Below are 11,004 nucleotides of genomic sequence, written 5' to 3' on the forward strand. Positions count from 1 at the left end.
GACTCAGAAGGATTCGCTATCTCTTCGCAGAGATGAACGCAATCCACAAACGGTAACAGAACAGGATTCAGAAGGATTCGTTATCTCTTCGCAGAGATGAACGCAATCCACAAACAGTAACAGAACAGGATTCAGAAGGATTCGTTATCTCTTCGCAGAGATGAACGCAATCCACAAGCAGAACCAGGAGCAGGGTAACTACCTCAGCACGGGTGGTCACGGTACGCGCAACCTACCAAAACGTGCTGGAAGCTGACTAACTGCACACAGGATATAAACAGTTCGTGTACGTATACATCAGCGACACTGATGTATTAACGTAACACAAATACAAGGAAAATAATAAACGTGCTGGTATGCATATATATTGGCAATGAACCAATATATGATGCAAAGACCAGCAAAGTATCTTTATAACAAGAAACACGATCGGGGGCTAAAGCGACAGCAAGGCAGGCTTAAGCTGAAGCTATGAAAACCCAAAGAAACCCTGCAGGAAGCAGATCTTTATACTGAGGGCATCCAATGGGAGCAGACATGCAGATTCCCACACAGGTGAATGATAATCAGTCACAAGCTGACAGCAGGGAAAGACAGACAAAGCTATGCAACTTGCATGGAAATAGATCAGAACTGCCTGAGCTGCAGCACTACTACTTCCAGTAATAGCTGCTGCAGCAGCGATCATTACAGCTAGGGCTCAAAACATGAATGCATACTATGCAAGAGAAAGAAAGACCCCATAACAAGCACCACTTGATAAAATGCAAAAGGCTTATTCAAAAATCAACATCAATTAATAAGGACACAATGAGATTCAACATGAAATTCTAAAACCAATTAAAACAGCGGCACGATCTGAACCCTGCTGCAAAGGATCAGTAATGTCAGTATCAATGAATCAAATGATATAAATAAATAATATAATATAATTATGTAATGACATCATGGTGCTCATTCTTGCCGCTGTTTTAATTGGTTTTAGAATTTCATGTTGAATCTCATTGTGTCCTTATTAATTTATGTTGATTTTTGAATAAACCTTTTGCATTTTTTAAAGTGGTGCTTGTTATGGGGGCTTTCCTTCTCTTGCATAGTATGTATTCCTCCAATTAGCAGCTAAGCCGTGACCCAGCAAGTACTTCCAGGTCACGGCCATCTTGGATTTGCTCTGCCGGTGATCGGAAGTTACACCTGCTTTGGAGGATGTACGAGGCCATGGAGAGCGGCGTGGAATGGCGCAGATTCAGTCGGGAGGTGGCGTGGAGCAGGTAATATGTTTTTGTTTTTCCTTTTTTCATGCCGCCTGGGATTCTCATTAAACCACCCCTACCACACTTCTATCCACGTCCCTGACACCCCCTAGTAACACATACTATACAAATCTCATATGAAGAATATGTAGTTTTATCATTCAAACCACAATGGTCCTTTCTATCCTGGTTCATTTTTCCTCATATTAACCTTTCAAAACAAGAAAAATAACAATCTAAAAGGATGGGAAAAAAGTTTAGAGTCAATGAAACACATTTTTCAATAGAAAAATACATATATTTACATAAACCTGTATGTCAGTCCTGAAAGAGGACAAGGAAGTAAAATATGTCAACTTCTAAGATAATTGTAGCCTACTGTGATGACTAGTAAGCAGTGCAAGTAAAATTTCCCCAGCAGCCGGAGGAAATAGGAGAAAGTGCTTTTACCTCAGCACACGCAGTAACGTTGTCTCTGTAACTGTGGCTATGCTGTAGGCTGTGTGCTATCATGCTATGCAAATAATAAAACAAGCAGAGAAGGAAGTGGAGGAGTGCTGGTGAGGTATCAGTATGCCCTAGATTAGCAGCGTCTCCTTAACGTCATCAACCAAACGGCCTAGCATCAAGCTTGTCCTCCTCTGCATTTGAAGGCCTGGAAAATATGTGGTTGTTCGAGTTTATGTATTTGCTATCTGATGGCTGAATGGAAGCAATATCTCAGCTGCTGACAACAAGTAACTTACAGCAGAAAAGGATTAAGACAAAATGGGGCCCTACAAGATAACACTTTTTGCCCAGCGCTAATGGTCACCTAGCTTTTTTTTGTTAGATTTGGTGGCGGCTAGCATCCACCGGGCCCTTGACTGTCTCCAGGCCCTAGGCAACCACCTAGAATTCCTTGTGGATGATCCAGCTCTGACTAGTAGCAGAAATCAGTACTTTGGGTGCCCATGGGGAGGGGCGGGGAGTGGCACAGATTCATCTGGGAGGTGGCGTGAAGCAAGTAGTATGTTTTTTTTTTTTTAAGTTTTTTTTTGCCGCATTGGGTTCTCTTTAATCCACCCCCCCACCACACCTCTAACCACGCCCCGACACCCCCTAGTCACACATACTATACAAATCTCATAAGAAGAATATGTAGTTTTAGCATTCAAACCACACTGGTCCTTTCTATCCTGGTTCATTTTCCCTCGTATTAACATTTGAAAATAAGAAAAATAACAATCTAAAATGATGGGGGAAAAGTTTAGAGTCAATAAACCACATTTTTCAATAGAAAAAATACATATATTTACCTAAACCTGTACATCAGTCCTGAAAGAGGGGTAAATGAGGAGGAAAGAGGGAGAGAGTCATTTGGTTCCCAAAGAAGGACTGTCCCTCCAAAAGAGGGATAGTTGGGGGCTATGTCAATGAAGTAAAAGATGTCTGTTCTATCACACGTCAACTAGTTTTAAGATAAATGTAGCCTACTGTAATGACTAGTAAGCAGTGCAAGTGAGTTTTCCACTGCCGACCAAGTCGAAAGTGCTCTTACTTCAGTACACGCAGTAACGTTGTCTCTGTAACTGTGTCAGTGATGTAGGCTGTGTGATATTAAGCTATGCAAATAATAAAACAAGTAGAGATTGCCCGATCAGATTTTGGGTTCGCGAACAAAAGTTTGAATTTTTGCGAACCGGGCGAACCACCCTAGACTTCAATGGGCAGACGAATTTTAAAACATACTGGAACTATTTCTGGCCACAAAAGTGATGCAAAACTTGTTTCAAGGGGTCTCACACCTGGAGGGGGGAATGCCGGAGTGGGATACATGCCAAAAGTCCCTTGGAAAATTACGTATTTGACGCAGAGTAGGGTTAAAATCCCTAAGGGGCTGAATTTTTTTTGTTGATTACCGTATATTCCGGCGTATAAAATGACTGGGCGTAAAAGACGACCCCCCAACTTTTCCTGTTAAAATATAGAGTTTGGGATATACTCATCGTATAAGACTACCTCTCTTCCAACGCACACAAAAAAAAAAAATAATTTACTGGTGCTATGTATGAACAGATACTGGTGCTGTACTGCATGTGGTAGCCAGTGTTTAACAGTATATAGGCGATTGACTACTTGGATTGGTCAACTCTCCCTAAGTGGATTGGTCAGCTTTCCTTGTCTACCTGTTTATCAGCGGTATGGAAGAATAGATTTCGCTTTACCCATAAAACACGCCTGTTTCACCGTTTTGGCCCACCCTTCTATCCTATTTATCTCCTTCTCTGCCTTTCAGATCTCACACCTACAGTATGCACCTGTTGGTAACAGGATAGAGCGTATCACCCGGCATCAATGACACCCGTATAAGATGAACCCTGACTTCTCAGATGATTTTCAAGGGTTAAGAAGTACTCTTATATGCAAGAATATACTGTAATTGAAAATAGAAAAGTTATTTATAAAATTCTACAAAGTTTTTTTTTTTCCCTGATGTGATACTTTGATAACTGTGGTAATTCCAGAGCTAATACCTGCCAATGAGCACTGACCTGTATGGTGCCATAAATAACTTGTGCTTTGTGCATTGCACAGAAAATTTAGCTGCAGATAAATTTCAAGTTTGAAGGAGAGCTGTGGGGAGTGGACATTCCCCTGAAAAATGTGATGGTGATCGGAATGGATCTACCATGATTCTGGCCGGAGTTCCCGTTCAGTGACAGGCTTTGTGGCCAGCATACATTCTTGGCTGACCTGCTGCTACTCCTGTGTAGTCTTTTAGCTTCCACATCAGGAAATTATGGAATGGATTGAAGCTGTACCTTGTGGCCGCTCTCCAGAAATACTACGAGGTAAGTCATGCGCTGCCAGAGAAGATTTTGGTGTACCGATATGGAGTGTCAGATGGACATCTCAGCACAGTGCAGAATTATGAGATCCCGCAGTTACAGGCCTGCTTTGGTACTTTTGAAAATTATTCCCCTCGCATAATTGGCATTGCAGTGCAGAAAAGGATCAGCACCAATCTGTACTGCTCCGTGTATGGAGGATTTGTCACCCCTGCTCCCGATACCATTGTCACCATCACCAACCGCGACTGAGTGGATTTCTTCCTGCTCTCCCACCATGTCAGGCAAGGATGTGCCTTTCCCACTCACTATATATGTAAATGTAAAGATGAACACTGCAAACCTCAGCCCTGACCATCTACAAAGGCTGACTTTCAAATTGTGCCAAATGTACAGGAACTGGCCTGGCACCATCAGAGTGCCAGCACCCTGCAAATATGCCTACAAGCTGGCTTCCCTGTCCGGGCAGTACCTTCACCATGAGCCTTCCATTCAGCTGTGGGATAAGCTCATCTTTCTTTAAGTGTTGGGAACAACCGGCATTGTTTTTTGCCCATTGCCCACACAATTAACTTGCTTTAAATAGGCTTCCCTTTTGTTTTTATTGTTCTGTCCAGGGATCATGCTCTAGATCTCTTCCAAAACTGATTCACATATAACGATACAAAATGAACCAAACAACAGTTAATATGTTGAGTGGGAGTATCCCACCTAACCGGGCTTGGGCATCACAGTATACTTACTAAGAGGGGCATACAAACATCGAGAGGAGCTAAGGGGTTTACAGGGACGGATCTAGGGGGGGGGGGGGGGGGGGGGGCAAGCGGGTATCTTGCCCCAGGCGCAGTTTGTTGAATTCTTAAAAAGGCAGCAAAAGGAATGGCAGTTTAGGCGCCAAAACCTGACCTTTCGGCGCCAAAACCTGACCTTGCCCCAGGCGCAACTTGGTCTTGATCCATCCCTGGGGGTTTAAAAGTGGTGAGACCTTTTGCTAACAGTTCCACCACTCTCTGCTTACAGCGAGGGTCCAGTAGCATTGCCACCCACTACAGGTCGTTCTCCTTTAATCCATTTTCATACGGGGGGGGGGGGCTCCCTCAACAGGCAGGACAGCATGAAAGACCCCATTTGAACAAGGATGGATGCCGAGATAGCCAGCTCCTCTTCCTCACTGAGTTCACAAAAGGTCTCCTCCTCCCCCCAGCCCCTCAGTGACAGTGTTCTGCCTGGGGAGTATCACACAGACACAGAGCTATGCAATAGTGTAAACACAATACAGTGATAACAGAGGCCCTGGAGCCCCACCATCCTGACTAGGTAGGCGACCATGCAGCCACACGAGATTGGGCGGTAACAGGTCTGTATGGCCCTTAGCTGTGCAGGTGCTGCATGTGCGCTCAACTGAATTGACCAGCTTGGGCGTTGTTATTTTAAAAAAAAGTATTTGTTTTTTTTGCAAAAAAAAAAGGTCAATGTCTTTTATAAAAAAATGTACACACATCCATGTGTGTAGTGACGCCTAACTGAGACATATGAGGTGGTGTAACATCCTTAGTGCCTTCATCTTGTACCAATAATGCTCGTGTATCAGTAAATTAACCACAACCATATGTGAATAACTCCTGCGACATCTCAAGTGGAGCGGCTGTGGTGCTAGTAGTAGTGGTGGTGCTGGTTGCTGTCGGCTGAGTGGTAAGTAGTTGTGGGGTGCCCGAATCACAGCAGGAGGAGGAAGATATGTCACGGTTCCATCAAACAAATTCCGTTCCGCTGGAATTCGCGGATTCCGCCAGGTCTAAATTCCGTCGCTATGAAAATTCCACTGGATTTTTAGGAAATTCCGCAGAATTCCGGATTCCTACGGAAAAATTTAAATAATCGCAAATGGAACCTTGTTTATGCTATATGGTAGCCAATAGACCCTATACACTGTTCCTGTTCTCCTTCCTCCCGGAGGGAGGAGGGTCTCGTCTTCCAGGGAATTGTAGAATTTCAAAAGCCAGCTTACATATCTAGCTTACATACCTTGGCCAGGAATTGAACCCAGGTCTTGGCTGGGAATTGAACTCAGGTCGAGGGTTCGGTAGGTAGCTCTATTCACCACTATACCACCACCAACACTACATGCTGAAGCCAGCCTAGCATGTACCATTATGATATATCCAAGAGAAAAATGAGCTTGCTTAGGGATTTGTAGGATTTTAAAAGCCAACTCACATATATTGGCCAGGCCCAGGATTTGAACCCAGGCCTACTACTCTGTAGGCTGCTATTCTAACCATTATACCACCAACACAACACACTACAATGCTACATGCTGAAGCCAGCCTAGCATGTACCATTGTGATATATCCAAGAGAAAAGTGAGCTTGCTTAGGGATTTGTAGGATTTTAAAAGCCAACTCACATACATTGGCCAGGCCCAGGAATTGAACCCAGGCCTACCACTCTGTAGGCTGCTATCCTAACCATTATACCACCAACACTACATGCTGAAACTTCTTGGAGCAGACTTACTTCCTTCCTCCAAAAGACACACATACATCCCCATAAAATCATTCAACAGCAACTGCATGCACAGTGTTTGTGGTACACAGTCTCTGTGGCACAATTGGTTAGTGCGTTTGGCTGTTAACTGTAAGGTTGGTGGTTCAAACCCACCCGGGCATGGCCTTGCCTTTTGTGTTCAACAGTTGTCCGAAGAGAACCCCAGATAGCCATGTAGATTCATCTCTCTCTCTCTCTCTCTCTAGTAGGGATGGTCACCGCTTTCCGCGGAATTGTATTTTCTGCAATTTTAGGCGGTTATTGGTCATTCCATTCCGTTTGGTCGGAACGGAATTGCTTTTTCAATCTGGCGGAATTCCGAAATTGCCTGTGAAATTCTGCAGGTATCCGTTGATGGTTTTAAGCTGAAAATTCAGTTCAATGGCATCAAGTCCTAGAGATAGAGCTCATTTTTCTCTTGGATATATCACAATGGTACATGCTAGGCTGGCTTCAGCATGTAGCATTGTAGTGTGTTGTGTTGGTGGTATAATGGTTAGGATAGCAGCCTACAGAGTGGTAGGCCTGGGTTCAAATCCTGGGCCTGGCCAATATATGTGAGTTGGCTTTTAAAATCCTACAAATCCCCAAGCAAGCTCCTTTTTCTCTTGGATATATTATAATGGTACATGCTAGGCTGGCTTCAGCATGTAGTATTGGTGGTGGTATAGTGGTGAAGAGAGCTACCTACCGAGCACTGGACCTGGGTTCAATTCCGGGCCAATGTATGTAATCTGGCTTTTGAATTCTATAATTCCCTGGAAGATGAGACCCTCCTCCCTCTGGGAAGAGGGGAGGAGAGGAGTCTACTGAGTAGAAAGACTTCTTATTAGGCAGAAATCAGTTAGGGGGGGATTTGAATTCCATAAAGTTCCGCGGAATACCGAAAACCGGCTATAGCAATTCCGTTCCGTCGCTTCGGAACCGGAATCACCGAATTCCGCGGAATGCAGCGACCATCCCTAATGAGGTGTTGCACTGTGTTAACTAGTGTTGGGCGAACACCTAGATGTTCGGGTTCGCGAACGTTCGCCGAACATCGCCGCGATGTTCGGGTGTTCGCGCCGAACTCCGAACATAATGGAAGTCAATGGGGACCTGAACTTTCGTGCTTTGTAAAGCTTCCTTACATGCTACATACCCCAAATTAGCAAGGTATGTGCACCTTGGGAGTGGGTACAAGGGGAAAAAAATATTTGAAAAAGAGCTTATAGTTTTTGAGAAAATTGATTGTAAAGTTTCAAAGGAAAAACTGTCTTTTAAATGTGGAGAATGTCATGTTTCTTTGCACAGGTAACATGCTTTTTGTCGCCATGCAGTCATAAGTGTAATAAAGATAAGAGGTTCAATAAACAGGGACCGGCAACGCTAACCCAGCACCAGCAGCAGCACACGTGATGGAACAGGAGGAGGCGCAGGAGGAGAAGGCCACGCTTTGTGAGACACAACAACCCAGGCCTTGCATGAGGACAAGAAGCGTGCGGATAGCATGCTTTGTACCGCCATGCAGTCATAAATGTAATAAAGATAAGAGGTTCAATAAACAGGGACCACGCGGCAACGCTAACCCAGCAGCAGCAGACGTGATGGAACAGGAGGAGGCGCAGGAGGAGAAGGCCACGCTTTGTGAGACACAACAACTCAGGCCTTGCATGAGGACAAAAAGCGTGCGGATAGCATGCTTTGTACCGCCATGCAGTCATAAATGTAATAAAGATAAGAGGTTCAATAAACAGGGACCGGCAACGCTAACCCAGCAGCAGCAGCAGCACACGTGATGGAACAGGAGGAGGCGCAGGAGGAGAAGGCCACGCTTTGAGACACAACAACCCAGGCCTTGCAGGAGGACAAGAAGCGTGCGGATAGCATGTTTGATAGTGCTGCCCAAAAAATTATATGGATCCGTGGACCCGGGCAGTACTGGGAAGTGGGAACGCAGATTTTAGTACCTAAACACATGATACAACATGTTTTCCAGGGTCGGACTCTGAGGCACATACAGATGGTCCCGATCATCATCCTCATCATACAACTCTTCTCCTGAGTCTGACCCACCCACCACCTCTGCCACCCCAACATCCCCAGACACAGACCCCTCATCATGCTCAACATTAACTTGGGATGCTGGCCTGAGCCCGACCTCCTCCTCCACATCAGGCCCCATCATCTCCTCAATGGCAGCCCTCAATAATCGCTCTGGCGCCGGACCGATGGACACAACGTTCTCCTCCGGGGAGGGCTGCTGCTGACCACTGGCTGCTGGGGTGGATGTTATCGCAAAAACAACAGAAGTGGAGGAGCACCCATGCAAAAGGATATGGGGTGTGCCGTAGCTTTAAGACCACTGTACCAATGATCCAAGGATGCAGATCCAGACAAAGCAGGCACCACCTTCAGTAAATAATTAGCTCTTTATTGAAAAAGTCATAAAAAATGACAAGTCATCGATAAAAAATGGCTTTAGCGGCTGACAGCCCGCTGTTTCAAGCTCAATAGCTCTTTTTCAAAGCCAGAAGCCATACAAACAAGTAGAGGAACAACTCCTCCTTAAATAGGAACTATACAAGTAATTAGCCAATCAATTTAAAATCTGGCTGGCCAATGAGAGCACTCAGGAGGGCTGTGGACCTGATGGGGAACTGAAAAGAATGACATCACCAAAAACCCACCTCCCAGTCTTGCCAACGCCCAGCGCATGTGTATATAACCGTCCGCATGCGGAAAAACGTACGCATTGTACACGGAAAATCATCCAGACTGCAAAATCATACATACGTATAAAAAGGTCCGCATGCGTAAAATTGTACGCGTCTGACGCGTAAAAACCGTACGCGATTAACGCTAAAAATTTCACTAACATGCGTCAATATAGCCGCAAAGAAGATAGTAAGTGAAATTTAAAGATATAACAGCGGTATACAAAAGTGCCTGGGGACCACCAAAAACGTCATCACAAACATGAAACGGTCATCACAACCAAGTGTGACAATATGCAATGACAACAAAAGGGTGTCCCCAGAGCAAACAACAACCGCCTATACTTACAAAGAGGCAAGATACCACACATCGCTATGCGTTCAGCAAGACACATGGGAGTTTTCCTAAAAAAGAAAAAAGAAAAAATTAAAAGCAACACTAGAAAAAATGAGAGGAACACAGCCGTCCCAAGATTATCACACAGGCCAACCAGTAGGAAAAACAGTAAGCAGAGAAAGACAATCACAAAGGATAACTCATATACAGAAACTGAGATCATATTCTCGATTTAGCCCACCCAACCCCATAACATTAAGTTTTCGAATCCACCATGCTTCCCTACGTGCCAATTCAGCCTTTCTATTCAATCTACCCCGCCAATCGTAAGGTACACTATCTATAACCTGCACCTTCATCTGTGCCACACCATGTCGAGCTGTTGAAAAATGAGACGACACAGCCTGTGTCGTATCATGATTCCGGATTGCTGATTTATGCGATGCCATTCTGTCTCGTAAGGGTTGAGTGGTCATTCCTACATATCCAAGGCCACACGGACATTTAATTAGATAAACTACATAAGTGGAGTCGCAAGAATAGCGACCTCTAACAGTATATTGTGTGCCCTTGCATGGATGAGTGAATGTACCACCTTTTGCTATGTGGCTGCACAAATGGCAGCTTAAACAGGGAAAAGTACCAATTCTTGAACCAGTGGATAATGGATTAACAATCATGGAAGAACTCAGTGAATTACAGCTACGTTGTCTAAATACTTTATCACGAATGGTGGGGGCCTTTTTGAACGAAAGCAAAGGAGGATAGCGGAACTCCGGTATCCGGGGGAAGGCTCCTTGCAAAAGGTGCCAATGTTTTCTAACAATACTGCCCATTTGTTGACTACAGGCTGAATAAGTTGACACAAAGGGCATACGAAATTGTTTCTGAGTTTTTTTAGAACGACATGAGTTAGGGGACAGAGTATGTTCTGGGTAACCTCTTGCTCTAAATTTGGTTTTAATTAGCTCTTTATGGGTTTCTAAAGAATCTTGATCAGAAACTATTCTCTCTACTCGTGTGATTTGTCCCTGAGGGGTTGCATTCTTTACCGAGGGTGGGTGGAAACTTTGATAGTGAAGAAGGGAATTTCTATCAGTGGGTTTAGTATAAAGGGTGGTAGTCAGTCTACCCGACTGCAAAATCACCCTTGTGTCCAGAAATATTGCCTCATCTAAACTGCTATTCACAGTCAATCTAATTGCCGGACAACTAGCAGCCAAAGAGGATACAAATTCTGTCAGAGTCGAATGTGGCCCCGCCCATAAACAAAAAATATCGTCAATATAACGGAACCAACATTTGGCATGTTGATGAAAAAGGGGGTGGGTATAAACAAA

General features: G+C 44.4%; 1 pseudogene; it reads left to right on the plus strand.

Annotated features, from left to right (window-relative positions):
* The first annotated feature begins 1,206 nt into the window (after positions 1-1,206).
* On the plus strand, positions 1,207-4,607 carry LOC137536777 (piwi-like protein 2; annotated as a pseudogene).
* Positions 4,608-11,004: the final 6,397 nt, after the last annotated feature.

This window comes from Hyperolius riggenbachi, chromosome 10, assembly GCF_040937935.1.
Source record: "Hyperolius riggenbachi isolate aHypRig1 chromosome 10, aHypRig1.pri, whole genome shotgun sequence".
Taxonomy (NCBI): domain Eukaryota; kingdom Metazoa; phylum Chordata; class Amphibia; order Anura; family Hyperoliidae; genus Hyperolius; species Hyperolius riggenbachi.